Below are 22,596 nucleotides of genomic sequence, written 5' to 3'. Positions count from 1 at the left end.
GGCGGCGGAGAGGCGGGACGGCGGGCGCTCGTCGCTCTGGGGACACCGGTTCGAGTCCCCGTCTCGGCAAGGCCGCGGGTGGGGGGGTCCTCGGCGTGGCAGCCACAAGAAGGTATTCTCTCCCTGGACGAGAAGGGTTATCCCGGCATGCGGGAGAACAGCAGCCGCATGCAAACTGATCTAGAGAAACTGCAGGAGCAGCCTGGAGAAAGGAGACACTGCTATGACAGTGCTCTCCTGTGTGGGCAGGGAATGGTGGGCTGGGGAGCAGCTCCTGGGAAAGGGGTCAAAGCAGCACAAAGTGCCCGAATCATATAATCATAGAATCATTAAGGTCAGAAAAGACCAACCCAACAATACCATGTCCCCTAAACCATGCCCTGAAGTGCCACGTCTATATGCTTTTTGAACACCTCCAGGGATGGTGACTCCACCACCTCTCTGGGCAGCCTGTTCCAGTGCCTGACCGCTCTTTCAGTAAAGAAATTTTTCCTGATATTCAACCTAAATCTCACCTGGGGCAACTTGAGGCCATTTCCTCTTGTCCTATCATTTGTTACTTGGGAGAAGAGATCAACACCCACCTCATTAAAACCTCCTTTCAGGTAGCTGTAGAGAGCAATAAGTTCTCCCCTCAGCCTCCGCTTCTCCAGACTAAACAACCCCAAGCTCCCTCAGCCGCTCCTCATCAGACTTGTTCTCCAGACCCTTCACCAGTTTTGTTGCCCTTCTCTGGACACACTCCATCACCTCAGTGTCCTTGTTGTAGTGATGGGCCCAAAACTGAATACAGTATTTGAGGTGCAGAGAAAAAAAAGAGCAGGTAAATAGTTTACCATATAAAAAAAGTGAAGAATTAGGCTTAGCTTTCTGCAAAGGGAACTCGTGGTGAAGTGTTGGAATGGGCTGTCCGAAGATGGGATGGCATTTCATACACTGAAAAGGTCTTATGTCAGGAGAGAGCAAGCGTCTACCAGTTGTGCTTTGAGATGGGGGTACTGCTTAGATAACCTCTCTAAGTACTTGTTTGTTGCAGTTTAAACTTATTATTTCATTCTATCCATTGTGGACATGGAAAGATTTTATTACCTTTCTCTCTGCCACTTTACTTTATCCCTTCACTGAAATGTATCCCTTTGGTTTGTTTCCACTTATACTAAACAACCTCAGTTCATTCAATTTTGTCTCATAGGTGATATTTTCTAGACCTCTGGTCACGCCCTCTGAATTCTCCCCAGTATGGTTTTACATCCTCCTTGAAGTATGGCTGCACAGCACTGAAGGTCATCCTCCATCTGAGTCTGCACCAGCAGCAAGCAGAGAATATTTCTGGTACGATATGCAAGACGTTGCTCATCTGGCTTGCAGAAAATTATCTCAGTATTACATCTCAGATATGACAGTCTGTCTTTCTAATTATAGGCGAGCATCTAGGTAATCAAGGAGGGCAATGCTTTTATGCATATCTGAAGCAACAACAGCTAACAATGAACTATTCTGATTAGGATTAATTACATTTAAAAATTACTTTTGTTTTTGCATTTGAATTGTCTGCAGAACTCAGCTGGGAGGGTGGATGAAGCTTATGCTGTTAGTCAGCTTCCACTAAAAATTCAGATTTCTTTAAGACAACCTTTCACAGACACACCAGAAGCATGTCCTCAAATTCTAACAAAATTGGAAGCAGATGCATCTCAACAGCAGTAAAAACAGCCACCATTCCTGGGACTGTGCAATGCCCAAATATCATAAGTCTAAGACCCTTAGGTTTTATTCACCTGGAAAACAAACACCATCACTTTAGAGTTTGCTTTTGGGTCCTACTGTGCTGATTCTTTGTGCTGTACATAGGACAGTGTGTTCCTGGGGTCTCTTTGAGAACAAGCCAGTGAATTACCTCTAAGAAAAACCCAGAGGCACAACTGGATATCCAAGAAGGTATGGATGCTGCCGTATCCGACCTCGCTCTCTGTACCCAGCACAGTCCTCCAGTGTAACTCCAAGAAACACTGTATCCTTGACCACAGCCAAAAGCTCTCAGGCCATTTTTCAGGATACATGCTGTTCCCCACCCTGCTATAAACAACTTGGTGATGAGTCTGGCAGATATGAGGAGCTCAGTGATACGATTTTCCTAGAATCACAGAATGGTTTGAGATGGAAGGGACCTTTAAAGGTCATCTAGGCCAACCCCCCTGCAGTGAGCAGGGACATCTTTCACTAGATCAGGTTGTTCAAAGACCCATCCAACATGGACTTTAACACTTCCAATGATGGGGCATCCACAAGTCCTCTGGGCAACCATGGCCAGTGTCTCACCACCCTCATTGTAAAGAATTTCTTCCTTATGCCCAATTGAAACCTACCCTCTTTCAGGTTAAAGCTGTCACCCCTTGTCCTATCAATACATGCCCTTGTAAAAAATCTTGTAGGCTCCCTTCAGGTATCAGAAGGCTGCTATAAGGTCTCCCCCGAGCCTTCTCTTCTCCAGGCTGAACAACCCCAACTCTCTCAGCCTGTCTTTGTAGGAGAGGTGTTCCATCCCTCTGACCATCTTCGTGACCCTCCTCTGGACCTGCTCCAACAGGTCCATGTCCTTCATATGTTGGGGGACCCCAGAACTGGATGCGGTACTCCAGGCACAGCCTCAAATTTTTCTCTATCATAAACATTGAATTAATGAAAAAGTTGTCTCTCTGCCACCACTCCCAGCTCAGTCTGTGTGCTCGGATCACACCTTCCACCACTGTTAAAAAACAAAAAAGTAGTGGAATGGTTGTTTCTAACAGGAGTGACATTTTCAGCAAGGCAGCTGCGTGGCGGGTTCGGACAAGCCTGTGCTCCAACAGTAGGAGAGGAGCTCTGCTTGCAAGTGGCCTGGCTGCAGGTGACAGCAGCATGGCTGACCACCTTGGGACTCCTTAGAGAAGGAATCCATGAGGAGCCATTACACTTGCTCCAGGCGTAATTGACAATAGCAAAACCTCTGTAAAAGCCTGGCAATTGGGGTGGCTCAGCTGGCAACCCGGAGGGGAAGGCAGACAGGCAGAGATCTCTCCTGACTCCCTCCAGGCAGCCTCTCCAGACCTGTTTCCATGGAAACAGAATTTAAAGGGACAACAAGCAGGAAAAGAGCGCATTTTCATTAATTCCTCATTTAAAATCTCAACCTTCTGTTTGCCAGGGACACATTTAGCGCCACGGAGGAGGATCTGGGGGCCAGCTGCTGAGCAGCAGAGCTGTATGTTAGTCATTCATTTTCTTCTTGCTTGCACGGAAACAGATGTTGTGTCTGAGGAGATAGGTGGCCAAATTCAGACTTGCACAACCTTTCTCTCTCCCCACCCCCATCGAACTAGGTGAGATGAAGAGTCTGCAGTGTCATTGGCAGCCACACACAGTTTCTTTTCATTGGTTTTAGGAATGGGTTAATTGCTGCAGCCTGATGGTGCTGGTTGAAAACCAGCACAACAGAAGATGCAAAAGTCCTGATGCTATCCTGCTGAAGCTGATGGGAGTTTTGCTATTGGGAACTCATGTGCTTCCCTCAAAGCTCAGCGAGGATGAGCGGATATGTGCTCCTGGGAGCTGGTAGTGGTCCCACCCAAGATGTTAGTGACGGACACCATTGGACAGGTTTCACTGAAAGCACTTCTCAGGAATCAAATGGAGTTTTTAGCGGGAAAAGACCTACTGGCAAAGTGAATTGCACATGAGAGTGCTTGAACCGCTCAGCTGTGTCCTCTGTGGGGAAAACCTGCTTTACTGTTGAGTGGCACTAAAGCACCTGGGAAGGCTCTTCAGCTCCTGACATCGTGTGCACATCTCCCCAAGGATGCCCTGGGGGACAGCACTCATGCATGTTCTGGTCACTGCTTTGTGACTCACTGGTTCTCACTGGAGGGAAGGAGACCCAGACACGCAGGCAAAGAGCTGGCAGCGAGCCTGGAGGCCACATGCTTTCTTTTCCTGAGCCTCGCTAATTGCACCAAATGGAAGAACCCCCACAAGAAAACTCTTGAAGATGTCAGGATTCCTTTGCCCCAGCCTCACCAGTTTTAGTTGCAAGATGATTCAACATAGTTCTTATTCCCTGCCTGGCAGGTAGAAGTCATGGGATAATATTGTTTTAGAAACATTGGAGGCCTTGATGAAAACTACATTTTTTTCTATATTTTTCCTGGTGCAGAGAAACCGCTGGGGAAGTGAAGCAGGCTGTGTAGAAAGGAAATAAATTAGAGCACATGATAATTAGTGTATTATGAGTTAATACAACACAGAGATCTATATTGGTCTCTGTGCAGATGTCCCCAAACCTTCTAGTTTGGGTAAAGTAGCAGATGACAAACAGTTTTCATACACTAGATCAAACAAATCAGCTATAATCACACTAAATGGCAAGCACTGCATTATATTAAGCAGGTGGATCCCAACTTGTGTTTCAGTTTATAAGCAAGGCAGAGTGCGTACGTGGAATTTTAACAAGAACAAAATTTCTCTACTTGAGGTGCACGACAACAGAGAAAAAGATCATTGCTTTGAGTGAAAGGAAACCAGAGTCACAGCCATCTCTTGCTCCATTTCACTGCCTTGCCAGCAATGAGTTTGCAGATCCCCTGCCTTTATTACTTTCTGCGTGGTGGATGAGGAGGAGAAGTGTGTATCTGGCACAAGGCTATAGTCCTGTGAAATCACATTAAGCACATGAAAGCCCCTTCCTACCTGAACTGCTGCAGTGACTTTGCTGCTCTGGGACTCATGCTCCAGATGTGCCACAGGGGTCCAACCATGGGCTTTCCCTGCAAGATAAACCATAACACTGGGCCACATGCTCCCCTTCCCGTGAAGGGCATTGGAGCATGGCTAGCAAGCTCCCATCCCATCACTATGCTTGTGTGGCTGGGGACACATAGGGGTGGGAAGAGTTTAGGAGAGGCCATGAGGCTGCCCAGGTCATGCTGGCCACCTGGCTGACTGGGGAGCTGGGCAGCCCTAAAAGCCAGAGGACACAACTTCCTTCCTGTGGCCAGATGTGGCTTGGCCATCTCACAGCCCAGAGGCTTGGATAGCTAAGACCAGAATATTCACTTCATGCAGCTAGAAGACCTCATTTGGGTGATTTCTCACTCCTCCTCACAGTGGGTCTCCTCAGGGATGGCTGGAGCACCCTTCTTTTCTGGCTGCTGGTGCTGAGTGTGTTGCAGGACTACCACCTCCTTGAGTCACACTTCACATTTGATAGGAGCCCTTGGCATCTGCAAGTGATTCCTGGTGGGTTTGGGATGTTTCCTCATCTCTTGGTTCCCAGGTTTCCCGAAGGCATTTCACTGGGAAACAGTGATGCCCCAGAAACCTGGTGTCACCTCTCCTCTTCTCTGTAGGCGGGGTGACATCCCCAGTCTGTTTTCTAGCATTTCCCTGCTGGAGGAGCTGAGTGCTGCCGGAATCTGGATGCTTCCTGAGTTCAGCTGTGTCCATAGGAGCTGTGCTGGGCCTCCATAGGTTCAAAACATTCGGGGCTGGGGCTAGAGCTGAGATCTGCTGCTGGGCACAAAGGGAAGCTCCTGCAGAAGCTGACTTTCACTTGGGAGCATTGGGCCAGGAAGGAGCCTATTCCACCAACAGCTAATGCTCTGACTTCATTCACTCCTGTCAGCCAACCTCCTCACTAGTAAATTAAGGTGAGCAGGGCACTCATTTTGGAAGAGGAAAACCAATGGAGTGAGATTGTTGCAGAGCTGCTTGTCCTACTCCCTTAGAAGTACTGCCCAGCATCAGCAGAGCTCTGCTACATGACAAGGGTCTCTCCTGTAGCCTGGATATCTGATTTTTCAGCCAGCAAAGAACCCATGGCTTCACAGTGGCAAGAATTAAATCTACCTCTTGAATACCGATTGAATCTCAAAACTACCATTAATCCTTAAACTGCCAGGGCAAGCAGACAGCAAACCTCTGCCATATTCAACTGTAATGCATCACTCTCTTGCCTGCACTGCAGATGGTCTATGTTACCTAGGAAAAAAGAGAGGAAATAATCTGCAAAGGGGCAAAAATATATGGGTAGAGCATGTTCATTTATTTTGGAATAAGAGAAAAGAAAGTCTGTGTAGCTTATTCCCAAAACAGAGCATGGGCTATCAAGTTGCATATCTATTTCCTCCAGCAGCAAAGGATTCTCAGTATGCCTTTTTAAGGCCAAAATACATGTTGCAGCCATTGTGTTTTCAGACTGCCTTTGAGCAATACATTAATAACAGACTTGTTCACCCCAAGCTGTTCTGTGTCAGAGAGTGCAAGAGCATCAAGCTCATGGCAGAGCTCCCATTTCAGTACAATGCTAGGCAGTATGAAAACTTAAACATCACACTTCTGCCTGAAAACACAACTCAAAACCCCATTTCTGATTAGAAGGCAGCCTTCATTCATTAACTAAGCCTTTTTAATTCTTTCTATATGTTTACAGGCACGCATTTTTATGTATGCTATGCACTGGACAACACATAGTTTTCAGGTTAGTGGAATTGCAGCTGTGCTTACAGTTTCACCCATACCACATCTTCCATGACATTAGAAATGTGCAGTGAGTTTTGCTGTAGGCAGCTTGGCCTCTTGCTTGTTTGGATTTTCACCATAACAAGGAAGGAAAAAAAAAGATATAATTGAAAGATGCAGCTGCAAAATTTTTTTTTAACAGAAGGAAGAAAACACATCAGAGAATTTGAGATACTTGATCTGAACCTAATTTAACATAATGTCTTAAAAAGCAACCACAAAATTGACATTATGTCTAACTCAAGGTCCCTTTTGCCTCTCTCTGGCAGAAAAAAGTATTAGCTAATATTTTTCACCAGCGTCTCTCAAGAAGGGGTTTTAAGCATGCAACATTTTTAACCCAGTAATAGTACAAAGCTAATGTGAGCTCTGAGCATCTTGTTGCTTTCTAAAGTGCCTTTTCTTTGTAGATGAGTAGAAGATGTTACATAGAACTGAGTACTACCTGTTCTTCAGTCCTCCACTCCTTTACCTTTTTTTCTGACTCCCTGAGTTTTCTCTGGTGATGTACTACCTCAGCACAAAAGGTCAGCGGTACCTACAGTCATTCATCTCCTGGACTTCCCACTACTGACTTGGTAAAGGGTGAGGCATTTTCTTTTCAGCTACCAAAAGAAAAAAAAAAGTTTTCAGTGGATTTATTTCCCTTGTTTTATAATTAAACAAACATGATTATATGCCAATAATAATGCCATAATTATGTACATATAGATAACACACACTTGCCAAGGTATGTTATTGATATATAAATTATCTCCTAATGGACTATTGTTTTGCAGAGGGAGCTTTCCAATGACCCTGGTAAAAAACTGTGTGATTAAGCTGAGCTAAAACAACATTAGTGACCAGAAGAACAAATCTAGAAGGCTACTAAAGAAAAACAGGATGCTCCTGATGGTAAGCCAGCCAGCCTGTTGTAGAGGGATCACACCATTTGAACATGTGGAGGACTGGCTGACACCCTCCTGCAGCTGCCAATGGTTGAAGGAATAGGCAGGTATATACAGTTTTAGGATTACACGTGTATATATATAAATGCAATAAAGGCATCTAGTTCGTGGGTGCCACTGCTTCAGAAGTGATCACTCTAGTACCCTGCAATGCCACACATTTAAGTGCTATCATTAAAGGAAACGAACCACATGTATTTGCATCCAAACTCGTATCCCACCCTTGCACCTGGTGGCAGCTCAGCCACCACAGCGCCTCCCAACAAGCTCTCAATGAGATAATTAACTGGAGACATCAGACGCATCAGCTTCATTACTGCTGTGAAAGGCCTGCAGGTTCCCTCCAAAGCCTTTCCACCTAATGGCCTTTACTGCCAGCTCTCTTTTTTTCCCTAAGTGCCGGTTGTTGGCACTTCTCTAAAACAGTGCTAATGATCTAATAAATATGATTATGGGAAAGTGGTTTGTCTCCTCACTGCATAAGCTAACAACGCTACTGCAGACCAGAGCAAAATACATTCTCTTTGCCACAAAGAAGGGCTTTCCCGATAAATTGAAATTAATAAACTGGCAAGAATAGAAAGTGTTAGAGACCTACAGCTGGATTGCATTTTACTGGATTTCTGTTGATGGATGAGGTTAAATAAGGTGTGAAATTTTGCCTCCTCATTAATTATTATGAGTTAAACATGAAGGAAGAACAGAAATGGCATTTCAGTCAGTGGGAGGAAAATAAGCAGAAGAGGAACAGGGGGAAAGAGCAAATAAAACCAGTGAGGACAAGAACATCTGATGACAGCATGGTGCTAAATGGTAGTGAGAGGGTCAGGGACGACAGCTAACCCTGATGGCCTCATGTTGCTTCGTTTTATCTTCTGGCAAATGACACATGGGGCTGGGGGAAAGAAATACAATGATTCTGGGATTGTTTATCCTCAGAGGCTATTTCTTCATAGTCTGCTTCTTGCTGAAAACCTCAGGCTTGTTACTGAGAACGATTTCTCCAGAGACTGAGCGTTTGGCAGCAGCAGCCCTCAAACCAGCACTTGTGGCTTGCAGGACACGTCCACCTCCCTCCAGAAGCTCACACCTGTATCACATATGCTTGTCATTTCTGGAGCCCAAACGTGATCGGGAGTTCAACTCTTTGCTTCATACACTCTTAAGTATGAATCACTGCAGCTTTATCTAACAAAGCTGAATGTTAACTTCTTTCTTAAAGTTACCAGAAGAAAAAAACATAAATAACAAAAGGGTGTTTCTGACTGCAATGAGATTTCCCTTCAGAGCCTGCAATATTTTCACTACCTTTGTAAATCTCATCCCATTACTACTCCCTGCCCTAAGGGCCTGCTTGCAGGACCTTTCCTCCTTTCACCCTCCAGTTTATGGTGGCTCTCATTGCTGTTCTGTGAATTCAGGTGCTTGGCCCTCATTTTGCCACAGGACTTAATTGTAGTCCTTTTTAGAATGCATAGCTGTCCTCACTTAAATAACCTTCCTTGTTGTTAGAGATTTTTCAAGGCTTTGCCATTATATTCTTATTCTTATGCATACACTTTCTTAAAGCCCCTGTCTCTCCTGCAGCACCAGTGCTACATCAATCACATGCAACATTATCCGGTCAGTGTTCTTATTAACAGATCGTTTGCCTAATCTGTCTTTCCTCAGTCTGGGGCTCAGAGCCCCTCAGCAAATTAGCAGCGTCTCGCTTTTCTACAGTGTTTTTCGAGAGAGTATTCCCCCTCTGCCTGCCTTGCCTTGCCCTGCGGATCTGGTTCATGCCTGCATGGCACGTTACCTAGTTATTTCTTAGAGAACAAATGAAACATAATCCTTTTAGGAACACCCCGAAATAAGCCAAAATGTGTCTCCTACCTTCAACATCTCTGCCTCTAATTTACTGATTTGCTGTTAAAGATTTGCTATTGTTGCCAACTCTGACTCAGCCGTCTCTCAAATAAACACGGAAGAACAATGCTGGCCCCAGCTGAGATTCTCGCTCATCTCGCCATCCCTGCTGTGCATCACCAGCACCTCTGATGACCCCTGGCTACCCCTGAAGATCCTAACACTTTTGATCAGAAGCTGAGACAGCAATGACTTGAAGCCAGCCATAGGCTTTATCCTCATGTGGTGGCATGTTATGCTAGGCAATATCATCTCCCTAACAGCATGATGGTTATATTACCTGAACTTTCTTTCTTCATGTGGAGACCTTCTGGGGTGAGAGAGAAGGCATCATTCTGGCAGTGCCAGGAATAGTGAAGTCTGATTTCTCATCTGCTTCTCTCTCTTGGTTGACTGCTTTTGAGTCCTTCCTTTGGCTTTCCCCCCATCATTAAATCTTAAATATTAATACTACATTAACAGCTATACGTTACTTTTCAACATGTACAGGGTTAAAATTGAAAAGGGGAAAGATTTAAGGATTTTCTTACCATGTGGAGACATGAGTAGCAGAGCTGAGATTAATTTTCTGGGACTTGCCTTCCTTGCCCTTTTGTTCTGATCTCAGTGACATACAACCATGCTCCTGCTGAAGAAAATCCAGACACAGGAAGTTCCTTGTGCCTGCCAGACTGTCATGGGTTTTCTAGGCATGCAGAGTCCGTTACAGAGAGGAGCCCACTGCTGTATTAGAAATGTGGACAACACGAAATTGTTGAGATGACTGCTCATTAAACTCAGCTTTTGAAAATCAAGGCAGGTCATGCTAAGTGTCCTCACATCTCGATGAGTTGTAGGTTTGGCGTGACCTCCATTTTGAGCACTTGTGGGTCAAGGCATTTTCCCTCTTGTAAAACGCTATTGATTGAATCACAATTATGGTTTTGAAGAGGGACTCTGAAGTGGCTGTTTGAGCAGCAGGCAAATTCACACAAAGAGAAGCAAGTGTAAGAAGAATGGGTAGCAATTTCCTTTGGGCCAGATGTATACTTATCTGACATGTCTATGCATAACAAAAGGCCTGGATATTAAACCATCCGTTGCTTCCACTGAGTGACAGTGCAAATTATTTCTGACAGCCATTCAGAGGTGCTTCAGTTAAGTACCCAAAACCGTGCAGCTCTTCACTAGAAAATTTGCTGGTATTTTGAAAACATTGTGATACTTGCCTAGCCTCTGAAACCACTGACAACCTGTCGAAGAGTCAGCCTCTAAGTCTCCGCACTAATAATTACTCCTCTAGCCTGCTAGGAAAGTGCCAGATATTCACCTGCCTCTTAGGAAAAGTGAAATGTTTGGCAGCTAATAACATCATTTTAATGTATTTACAGCAGTTGTCCATTCTGACCCTCTCCAGAAATGTAGCTTCTGTAAGCTGTGTTTGAAAGTGCCAGGAGAGCACTGGCTGGTAGCAGATTCCCATTCTTTCACTGTTGTTGTCTCTACTTGTAAACAGTGACCGAAAATAGAAACATGAGTGTTGTTTGAACAGCTAATATTTGCTTTGAAGAAAGCGGCTCCACAACTAGGGGCAGATCCCACAGCCTCTTCTCAAGTGAGTCATCTCTCTGCACACAAGTGGTGCTGTCAAGTTCAGTAAGCCTGCTTGTGCAAGTCTCGAGGACCAGGCTTATCGGCCTCCCATCATCTGTGGCATGGGAACAAAGATGTGGATGGCTTTGGCATCGCTAATCCTCTGTGTATTTGTGCATGTGTTCGTGAATCTACTCTTAGTGGGGGAGAGTGTGTGTGGGAAGAATGTAAAAAAGGTGAAAATCAACACAAAATTAAAAGGCATCTTCCTCTACCTAAACACACTCCATCAAAGTTAATGTGCCATCGCATTGCATATAAAACTGCTTCCTTGAAAGAAGAATTAAAATTGCGAAGTCAAGTAGCCAGGGGTTAAAAGAAGCCAAAGTTTAGGCTGCCCACGTGGCGTTATTTCTGTACACCTACGATTCTGCATTATAATAGAGCCTGGAATGCCACGATTGCATAGCATTTAGCTTGTTTTCCTATGGAAAGGAGTCCCTCATGGTCATGCTGTCTGTGTAGGTGTACATCTGCTTGACAGTCATCCCCTAGCTTTTGAAACCATCCACCAGTTTCAAGGAAATCTCAAAGATACTATGCTACCGTGAATATATGGTATTTGGAGGTCCAACTGAGGAAAGAGATCCTGCTAGAGATTCAGTGAGAAAGAAAGAGAAGTGTAAACCCAGCCCTTACCAGGCACCTAGAGAAGCAACCTGAGGGAGGAGATGCTGAAAATACCCTAGGTATATGAAAAGCCTCAGCTGGTCTCCATGCTTTATGAAACACTAGGCCACAGTCAAGGTTTACCTCCTGTTGGTTCTCTGGACAGGGTCAATACATATTGTGGTGATGCTCCTTCAGTAGGTCACCCTGCAGGCTGGGTACCCGCTGGTCCCAGAGCTCCTCGCGCTTCTGCACAGCCTAGCTCCACATGGTCAGTGCTTCATGGGAGCATTGCTACAGCGTTGGTTTAGCCCACGCTGTGGGGAGTCCTGCATCCTCTGCTCTGCATGCTGCCTTCCACAAGCAATGCTCCTTCTCCATGGGACTTTCTGCAGGAGCCGCTGCTGTAGGGCATGAGGGCTTTGCAAACATTGAGTAAGCCATCTTCAGAAGCTCCCAGGGATGATACCTGGCTTCAAGGAGACAAGATTCAGGTCCTCTCCTGCTGTGGAAATGTACAATAGGGAGACTGTGTAGGTGCCCTGGGAGGTATTGGTAGGACACACTGCCCTACTCATGCAGTAAGTTGACAGTTAGATGCTGTACAGACCCCTGGAGGAGAGCAGGGTGGGTGGCTCCCTGCAGAGAGACTGGCCATGCCCAGGAGCAAACACAAGCAGTGATGGATAAGCAGTGGGGGTGACAGCAGGCTGGAGTGGCTAAGTTTGAACCTGTCTTCCCAGGACTGAGGGAGACCATTACCTCCTTATTGTACAGATGGGAAAGTGAAGCTCAGAGAAAGGGCAGCTTGGATGCTGCTTCTCTTCTGGAGAGAAGCCTGCTGAAGAAAGAAGTGAAGAGGTGTTTTTTCCAGGCAGGAGCTGAAGGAGCAAAGGGGAGGCTGGGCTGCACTGGGGCTGGTAGCCATGGATCAGTGTTGCTAGTCAAAGATGAACACTGATTTTAAACTAGTGCTCAAACCCAACCGTGCCCTGCAAAACAAAATTTAAGATCTTCTGTGAAGCATGTCATACTGTTACACCTCCTTTTTTTTATAAAACAGATCCAGTAGCATGCTCCCCCTCCTATTTCCAGTGTCTGCAGCCTTTTGAGGTGGCAGTATTGTCAGAGCCAAAGGTTTAAAGATAAAGATTTTTAGGTAGGTGTGATAGCTTTTATGAAGCCAACTAATATAGCTGGAGAAAGCAGATAATGTTTGGGGCACACACGCTCTTCAGGAAAGACGCAGTGAATTTCAAACCTAACTGCACAGGGGGAACAATTGTTCTCAGTTTAATTAGACCTGTGTCTGAGCTAGGCATCCGACAGCACCCTTGGAATATAAAAAGGATATTGGTGGTTATCTCCTAAGGGGAAAAGAGAGGCAGGTAATTTGTAGAATAATAGTAGCACAATGTAGAGCACCGAGAGATTAGTGAGAATGGTGAAAAGAGGAGGATGGTAATGTGCTCTAAAACTTTAGTATTCAGAAAAGTGATGAGATACAATTCCCAGATTTACCTAGGGAAGGTTTAGTAGGTTTTCTTTGAGAATCAGAGCTGGGGGATCAGAGGTGGAATGACTACACTGTAAGAAATGTTGCCTCTTGGAAGCACTTCATCCCAGATGACTCGTATGAAGAGCTGAAGGTTGTATCTTTTGACAGGCTGAGAAAAAAAGCTTTCTTTTGCCTTTGCAAAGTTGTGCCTATTGCATTTCAAACTCCCAAGCATTTGGCAGACCTTCAGTGTCTCAGCTTAGCTGCTAAACCAAGAATTCCTCCCTGTGAAGAGTTTTTAACGTGACTTTGCAACCAAAACTGCTCAGCTGCTAACTGAGGGGTGTGCACCAGTCAAAATAGGATGGTGCCTCAGCTGCCTGCATCCTGTCTTGTCTCACTTGCTGTTAATATTTGGATGCTGGTGGGGGTCTCTGCCTTTTCTGTATGCCTAAAGCCATCTGAGAGGTTCCAAGTCCACTCTTGGGCAATGTTTCTTCCTTAGGACAGCAGGGATACAGGAGGTGTCAAAGGAGGAAGGCTGACGCCCGTGACCCAGGGAGTATCAGCCTGTTGGGCTGTGCCCATCTTCCAGTGCTAGTGAAGATCACCCCCAACTGGTGGCTAGGCAGCTCCTTTCACCCTCAGTTTTCCAGAACCTTAACAAGCAGGATTCGACACATGGGGACGGGACAGAAGTTTCACTGGTTACCTTAGCTGATGGTGAGACATCATTTCATCCCAGGAATGGACAAGGTGAAGCGCATCTCTCCACATCCTTCAAGAGAGCAGTTCACAATGTTCCTTCAGGCCAACCCAGCCACACAGAGGGAGAAGACTGGTCCTGTGGGGTGGACAGGCTCCCTGCTCACAGATCTGCTCAGCCTGGCATTGCTGCAGCTCCTGCCTACCTGGGGAAGGAGATCTCAGCCTCCCCCCGTGCCTGGGGATACAGCATCACCAGAACAGGTCTCAGGGAGCTGCTCCTCAAGCTCCAACTGGTCTTTTCTCAGCATTTGTGACCTGAGAGGACCCAAGGCTTGTAGTTGGGGGTAGATTTGGTAAAAAAAAAAAAATCTTCCTGCTGCTAGTGAGGCTCACAAATTTGCCTCTGCCAAATTTGTCCATATTCTAAACCAGAGCCTCTCAGCAACACAGGGCTAGGAACTTCAATATCAGCAGTGCTACCAGAGTTTGTGCTCTGAAATACTTGAAAAAGGAAAGTGACATGGAGTCTTGCAGGTGGATCAGAGCTGACACCTGGGGTAGGTAATGCCAGCTAACAAAATATTTCAGGAAATCCACAAATACCTGCAAAAGAGGGCATCTTGATGCCAAGTTTTTCAGACCATGTTTGCAGTTGGTCTCATTGCCAAGTCCCCTTCTTGTTCCTGGCCATGCACTGGTTCCTGCCAGACCACCAGTACTGTGCAGGAACCTCCTCAAGAGCATCGCCCGTAACCCTCAGCACTGCGGTGGTGGTCTTGTGCTAGCTTCTGCCCTAACAGGCTCATCCTGGCACTTGCATCCCTCTCCCAGCCAAGGGCTGAGATGTGTGAAAGTGGTGGAGAGAAGATGCTGGACCAGGGGCAGCAGCCATGCCACATCCTGGGCATGCATCCGTGAGCTCTGAGGGAAGCTGGCATTTTTGGGGTGGGCTCTGTGCCTGTGCATAGCATGATAGCGACAGGAAGAACTGCATGAAGCCTTCAGCCATGGCCTTGGTTTCTCTGCTCTTGGAAACTTCCTTTTTGTGGACAATAATGTGTACATCAAAGAATGAAAGTATGGCATTCAGTACGTACTGTGAGTGCATCCTCTCACTGCTCTTGTTTTCCTCTTTCACGCTGATTTTGAAGAGGCAAGTAAAACCTGTTGGCTTTTGTAGCTGTTGGTCCAGAGGTGAACAGCACCTGACCCGTGCAACACCACCCATGAATAGCTACCTGGTTCTCCTGTGGCAGCAGCCCAGCTCTCCCATGGTTGCCACGGAAATAAAATTTTGGCTGCCTGACTCCTTTATTTCCCCAAGAGACCCCAGGATGGCCTTGAGGCAACAGCTGAGCCCAGCTGATGCCAATGCTAGCTGGTGGACTCATGAATGCTCTCAGGTGAGCACACAGGGAAGGTCAGAGCCATGCAGTGTGGGCGCTGAGGAGCTGCACATTAACGGGTTCCCTGGGCTCTCAAGTCACGACTCCAGCTGGAAAGCCACCTACGGTAATTTGGAATTACCTGGCTTCCCTCTGGCAGCAAGTGAGTCGTGAAGGTTCAGCCACGGTGGCTGAATTCCTCGTTCCTGGCACGTTGCCTCAGGGTGGGCAGATGTGGAAGGGTGGAAGGTGAGCAGCCGCTAGCAGAGCAGCTGGGGTAACACATGGCTTTGTGTGCGCATTTCCCTTTCCACTTCAGACCCCCTATTTGTATTCTGCCCTTGTGCTCATAAAGGCTGAGCCTCACCTGGGTCGCAGAAGATGGAAGTTACCTTGGAAACCACAGTAAGCCCTTGATGGTTTCTACACAGCTTCCCCCAGGCTACGGGCTTTGTGCACACCAGCAGCTGGCCGGTCTCCTTTTCCTGAAGTTACTCTTTTTCCATCGTGCCTTTTCTCCCTGGATGAGAACCAACCACTTTGACTTACCATCTCCTGGCGCTCAGGGGGCATCAGATGCTGAGGGACACCACACCAGGGAGCTGCAGCGGGAGGTGGGCTTGCTTGCTTTCACACAGCACAGATGTCCTACTAGGTAAGGCCAAACCTTCATTGCCCTGGCAGGAGAGGTACAACGCAGCAGAACAGAAAAAAAAAGCAAACCCCCAGCAGTGGAAATGATCATTAGTCTTCCACGGCCTCAGTGTAAACGCTCGCCAGACCTCCTGCATTTAGCATGGTCAGATCAGCCCATGTGAGGTGGAGTGGACCCGGTCCCCCGTGGGCTTGCCAAGTGCCATGCAGCAGCTGTCCCTGACTGCTGGAAAGATGGAGCCAGCCTGTCCACTGCTGCAACAGGCAGTGGGAAGGGAGCAGCTCATGCTCCCGTGGCTTAGCTTATGGCTGATTCATCTGACCCTGTTGTGTCCTTGTCAGCTGTGCCTACCTGAAGGGCCCAAGAGGCCAGTGTGTCACCCATAACTCCCTCATGTCAAGAGGATGGGACTGGACTCTGTTCCGTGGTGCCCAAGGACAGGCCAAGGGGCAATGGGCACAAGTTGGAACACAGGAAGTTCCACCTCAATATGAGAAAAAACTTCTTTCCTGTGAGGGTGACAGAGCAGTGGCACAGGCTGCCCAGGGAGGCTGTGGAGTCCCTTCCCTGGAGACATTCAAAACCCGCCTGGACGCGGTCCTGTGCCCCCTGCTCTGGGTGTGCCTGCTCAATCAGGGGGGTTGGACAAGATGATCTCCAGGGGTCCCTTCCAGCCGCTGCCATTCTGTGATTCTGTGATTCTGTGATGTGCTGCATAATGGGAGGAGTGGAGAGGCAGGCAGAAGAGGAAGATGCCAAGAAACACAACTCAAAACCACAGTAGTGGCACATGTGTGGTATGGAAGAGCCAGGAAGGGAAACACCACCCTCTGTCCTCTCCTATGGAAACTGTTTCTTACAAGGAAAGGCTCCTTTTCCAACACCAGCCTCTACTGGTGTCCCGGAAGAAAACTTATATTTAGCTCCTTAAAACTACAGCATAGGACTCCCCTTCTGAATGGTGAATGGCATTCAGAAGCTCCCATAGTTAACATCTTTCCTGTGCCTGTGGGCAGCCCTACCCCCAGAAAACCTCATTTGCTGGAGGATTTCATGTGGGAGAAGCGAGATCCAGCAGCAGTAGAGCGCTGATGAGAAGCACAACATGGTGTCTGAGCCCCTTCAGAGTGTGCACATGACCTTCTTGTGGGTCATGAAAAAGCACGTAAAGGCATTTAGGTCAAGATGATGGGTATAAGACTCAATATGGGATGCAGCAAGAAAAGCATTTTTGGGATTGTCGACAACTTCTTTTAGGATGTTTTTAAGGGGCTTGTGGGAGTGTGCAAGACTTAGTTCAGGATGTTGGGGGATGTGTTAAAAGTGAGGAAAGAAGGGATTGAGGTGGATTGGGAAGGAGCAAGTGTGGGAAAAGAGGATAAAAAAGGCATGTCGGTTCATTTGCCGGAGCCCTGCCTGCACTTGATCGCTGCTATCTGTTCTGGATTCTTACCAAAACCTATTTTTATCTGGTTAAAACCTGAGTGTGCTCTCTGGTCTGAGCAGGCATGTGTGAGCACAGGAGACGTGATGCTGGACTGGCTGGTGAGCAGGGGAAGAGGGCTGAGGACTGCAGCTGCAGCAGGGCTGCGGGTTGGGGGCTTGCATGTCCAGGTACCAGCAATGGGGAGGTGGAGAGTCAAGGACCAGTTACAGGATGGTGTGACCAAGGACAGCTGCGTGTGTGTGTGGTCCTCAACCCTGATCAGCCATAGAGGAGGAAGAAGGTGGGGCAGCAAGCTCCTCTGGCAGATGGGGAGACCAGCCTGCTCAGAAGCAACTGTCAGCACAGCAGGACAGATCTGAAGCTTTGCAGAAATCCCTAAAACCTTCAAACTCATCACAGTCTGAAGTTGGAATTTTTCATTTCAAAGGTCTTAAGCTGTTTTTGCTCTGGGCTTTTGAGTGCCCAGTGGGGATACTGCTTTGCCACGAAATACACGGATTATGCTAATTCAAAAAAGTTAAAATCAGACCGACAGATTTTAAACAGAGACAAAAGAAGGCTGTGCTTTTTCCCTCACAAAGGTCAGCCATGACTAGGAGGCCATATTAACCAAGGGAGTGATCCAGGAGGGGATGCTACTGCATGGAGCTTCCACAGGTCTCAGGAGCAAACAGTCCACTGCGCTGCCAAGGGCTCTGCCACTAACCGTGGGACAGAGGGATGGCCAGCCTTGATTCTTGAATTTCTTCTGGTGTATTTGTCATGAATAAATTCAAAGTAGTGCAGGACATAGGATATCCTTCATATGCCATCCTCCTGTTTTAGAAACAATATGATAGTTTTAATTGCTGCAAAACACCACCCAAAGAAAGTCTATCTATCTTTGATGCTCTACCACTGGAGGTGGAGTTGAAAAGTTGCAAAGCTCTAAAAGACATTACACCAAAGACAGTCTTTACAAGACATTACAAGACAGGCTTAGAGGCTCATGTAAAGTAAGTTTTAGACTAAATTGCCAAGAAGAGAAAACGGGGATTTTTTTACATATCTGGAGCAACCTTTTATGGCAGAGTCTTAAACTTTGTAGGGCTGTATGTACTCCATGGAATATACCACATATGTTATATTCAAACAGAAAATGTTGGGTGACACTATTTAAAATTGCATATGGCTGCAGGTCTAGAGCAGCAGCAGCCTGAGTGTGGTCCCAAAGGTTGTCATTTCCTTTAGAGGCTGGACTGTGGAGAACTACAATCACAATTTTTATGTTCTGCAACACCCATTATAGCTTCAGCCAAGGCCTGGCACTGCAGCTCATGGGGAGGCATGTTAAGCCCTCACAAAAATTTTCTTTTATATATATATGAACTTTCACAAACATTTTCATTTTTATATACATACATAAATTTTTGTCAAGTGTGTAGAAAAAGGAAAACCGCTTCAGTTTCCAAGGGTATGCCTCTTAATAGCAAATAAATGCCTAGAAGATGGGAATGAAAGACATGCAGAGATGCATCTAATGGGACTGAAATCTGGTGTCCTAACCACATCCACAGCCACTGCAGTTTTAACAGTGTGGTTTTCTGATTTATCTATAACCGACATGGACAAGAAAGAGGAGCCACACCAGAACTTCCTTTGAAGGCAGAGTTTATGGTACTGCATGTTTGTGTCTTCAGCATCTCCTAATATTGGTAGGAGGAGAAGGAGTTGGCTCTGTGGGGCAGCTCATGATGTGGCAATCCAAAGGTGGTGACTGGAAGGCAGCAACATGGGAGCTCCCTGGGACCAATGGGGGGAACAATGCTAGGGGTGATTTTGGTAGGGGGGGCTCCAGGTCCCCCCAGGGAAGTCCTCCCATCCCCAGTGCTGATGCACTGAAGGGAGGTAGGGGATGTTTGGATTTTAGCATCGGCTGGGTGGACATGTGAGCCCAGGTGGCTCCCTGCACCCTGACCACGGAGATAACCTAGGTGTCTTCACAAGGCTTTTAATTCCCTTGTCAACCCCAAACTGCAAGCCAAAGCAGCGTGGCTCTGTAACAAAGCACCAGGTCGGTTTCAGAGCACTCACTTTGGAGACTGCTTCTTCAGAGATGCTTAAAAAATTAATAATATGAATGGTGGACTTAGGCCAACCTACTTTGGGTAGACTGTTGGGTGCTGGACATGTGATTGCATCCCTTCCTTTCTTGAGGGGATGACAGGGGATGTAAATGCCCACAGAGATCTGAGCCAAGCAGCCAGGCTGGATCCAGCCCAACTGAGCGTGACTGCGTGAGCCCCCCTGGGCCATAGACACCAAAGAGAAGAGGTGCCTTCAAGAGGTTCATTGAGGGAGGGGCATGGCTAATGCAGAGATGGGTCCTGCTGAGCAAGAGGGCTGCTGCTCAGGCTAAGGAAAGCAAACATGTACCTGTGGGGCTCTCCTGCTCTGGAATTTCTTGTGTTTGAACCAAAGCCTGGCTTGAGGGACTTAACCAGGGAGGCTCCTGGGTTCAGGGTGGTGTCACAGCTCTGCCGCTCTACCATAAACCCCACTATTGAGCTCCAGCAGGCAGTCTTCTCTTCCATTGAGCCGAGGCCAATGTAGTAACTCAACACTTGTTCTCTCCCCATTGTGGCTGGGCTCAGGCAAATTTCTTCCAGACCCTGAGATGGCAATGGGAGGCAACCCCACAGAGGCCAGCAAGATCTAAGGGCGGATCCTAGGAAACATAAAGGAGTAGCTGCAAAACTCTGCAGTTGGCCGGTTCTTAGAGCCAGGCCACTGGGAGGTTGGATGGGGAGAGCTGCAGGGGCTGTTCCAGGGCTTGCACAAGTTAAGACGTAGCAAAAAGTATTTGTTGATCTACATCAAGTGTTTTGTAGCAGCTCAGGTACTGGTGAACACAGGGAGCGAGGCTCTGAGAGAGACAGGCTCAGGAAAGGACAGAGAGATGTAATTTGCCCAGGGGCCAGGAAGTTGTCAAACTCCTGGTCAGGCGTGCACGTGCAAGCACAAGTGGCTACAACCCCATGAAGTGAAGCAAGCGATGGCAACGTTAAACAGCCAAGAGCCTGGGCCAGACGCCTTTTTTTTTTTTCCTCCCTCTAAAGTCTGCTTATGAGAATTGCTTTTGAATATTTATGTTTGGATTGCTTATTTAGAAGAAGTCACAGCTGCAGCTGCCCCTGCTGAAGTGACAAACAGTCTGTGCTGCTGTCTCCTAGAGACCTTAAGTTCCCACTCCAGAAGAGAAGACTTTTTTGTGTGTGTGTGGTTTTTTTTTTTTTAAATAAGGCTTGTTTTGCCATGCTGATTCAAAATGGGTATAGTTTCAAAAAGCCTTCCAAGGGCAATGGGATTTATTACTGGTTTACAGACCAGTATAAGAAAGCAGATCATCAGAACCACAAGGAACAAAGACAGGATGATGGAGAAAGGGCTTTTGCCTGTTGCAGTGACAGCCACTGTGGGAGGACTCAGAAGCGGCTGCTGTGAAAAGACCAGCTCAGTCTTCATGTCACGGCTGAAAAGAACAGAAATGGCATGTCTGGGTGGGTTATTGTGGAGGGTCACCTCTTCCCATTCGGCTGCCAGAGCTGGAAGCATCAGGAAGATGCGTTTCACGCAACAACTGGGGCCTGCCCTTGCATTCCTTGCTAACAAGACACCATCTTCATTAGTGAGCACATGAGAAAAATCTGGAGCTGTTGGCTGAAAGACACCGCGTCACCTTTTTTTTCCCCCAGCATATAAACTGCTGCACACAATTCATACGGACAGAAAATCACATGCGTTTTATTTGAGAATTAGGTAACCAGTCAATTAGAAACTATAGGCACTGTATGCAGGTGGGGCGGCTGAAGTTAAGGATGCACGTACAGAAAGTTTTCACAGATTCTGATTTTTAATACTCTATTACTCTTAAATCAACGTACAATTTATAATTGGCTGAAATAAGAAAGTTTACACTTCAGAAACAAAACAAGCCCCTAAGCACAAGCAGCCCTGGACTCCCGGAGCCCTCTGGAGCATTTTGAAACTTTTTTTATACAGAAAAAACTCCTTTCATACTGGACAGAAACCTATTTTTAGGTTTAGATTAAACCTATGTTTAATCTCAATGCTTCTTTCGAGAACGCTATTTCGACAATGCCACTTTTGCTCTATCAACATGACACCATCAAGGCCCTAAACGAAAATGCATTTCTAATGATGTTTATTATTTGGGGAGCGCACTTCATCCAGAAAAGCCAACATGTGCAGTGCACCCACTGACTGCAACAGCAGAAGCAAAAAATAACATAAATGGGTGTTTAAATCAGAAGAGCAGAGATTTTTCCTCAGGTGACAGTATTGCTATACCATATTCTAACAATTTTTTTCCAGATCAAACGTCACAGTAGCTCAATATTTTGTCCTGAAGATACATACGAAGAAATCAGTAAGTCTTCCTGAAATGCTTCTATTGCTTTTAGTTGTCCCTTGGTAAAACAACAGGCTCAACAGGGTTTTTAAAAATTTTTTTGTTATTAACATAAAATATTCCTTAAAATTCCTCTTAAACATCCAGTTTATCACATGCCTACCATAAAAGCCTTCTTTTTATTGTCTTAGCTATGAATTCCACACCTATTTGACATTTCAGATCCTACTCTTGAGCAGGAATATTTAACATCAGTATTAATGAAGGATGTCTATGCCAACACAAAACAATGGCAAGCGCTTTAAAATCTAGGCTGATAGGCTTTTCACATCCAGGAAAACCTCCCTGACTTTTTTTTTGTTTACAAAACAGTTTCCTGATGCACCTGGAGTCGACAGGCTGCGACGCAGGCCGGCACCACAGAACAGCAATAGAATCCATTAAATCTGCGTCGGGAGCCGATCACCAGAAACGTTACCTGGTAATTATGGCGAGTTTTTTTTTGTGAAATAAATTCTGGTTTTTCAAATGAGATTCTGAAAAATCACCCAGTAACACTTCTGCAGAATTGCCTTGCAGCTCATCCAAATTGTAGAGGACAGCTCATCTTTCCCCACAAAAACTTACAGAACTTGTGATTTACTGAATTACTGCTTGTTCTAATGACTGTTTGCGGGAATGGTTTGGCATCACTAAGAGGAGATTAGTTTGTGTATTAATGCAATTCAAAAGTTCACTCAATTTACACGAAGTAATGAAAAGCTTAATTTGAACTCTCACCAATTCCACTCTACCCCTATCTCAAGTTTGCAACACGGATTTCACCAAGTCTTTGAGA

The 22,596-nt window shown here is 46.4% G+C and overlaps 1 long non-coding RNA gene across 1 annotated transcript; it reads left to right on the top strand.

Annotated features, from left to right (window-relative positions):
* Positions 1-3: 3 nt before the first annotated feature.
* Positions 4-7,953, top strand: LOC135311514 (uncharacterized). The gene is made up of 3 exons (XR_010371143.1): positions 4-112; positions 1,193-1,332; positions 7,332-7,953. It is a non-coding gene; the product is annotated as an uncharacterized LOC135311514 (long non-coding RNA).
* Positions 7,954-22,596: the final 14,643 nt, after the last annotated feature.

This window comes from Phalacrocorax carbo, chromosome 1 (assembly GCF_963921805.1).
Source record: "Phalacrocorax carbo chromosome 1, bPhaCar2.1, whole genome shotgun sequence".
In the NCBI taxonomy this organism is placed as follows: Eukaryota; Metazoa; Chordata; class Aves; order Suliformes; family Phalacrocoracidae; genus Phalacrocorax; species Phalacrocorax carbo.
The sequence above is the reverse complement of the archived record's forward strand: the minus strand, read 5'-3'. Positions and strand labels throughout refer to the sequence as shown.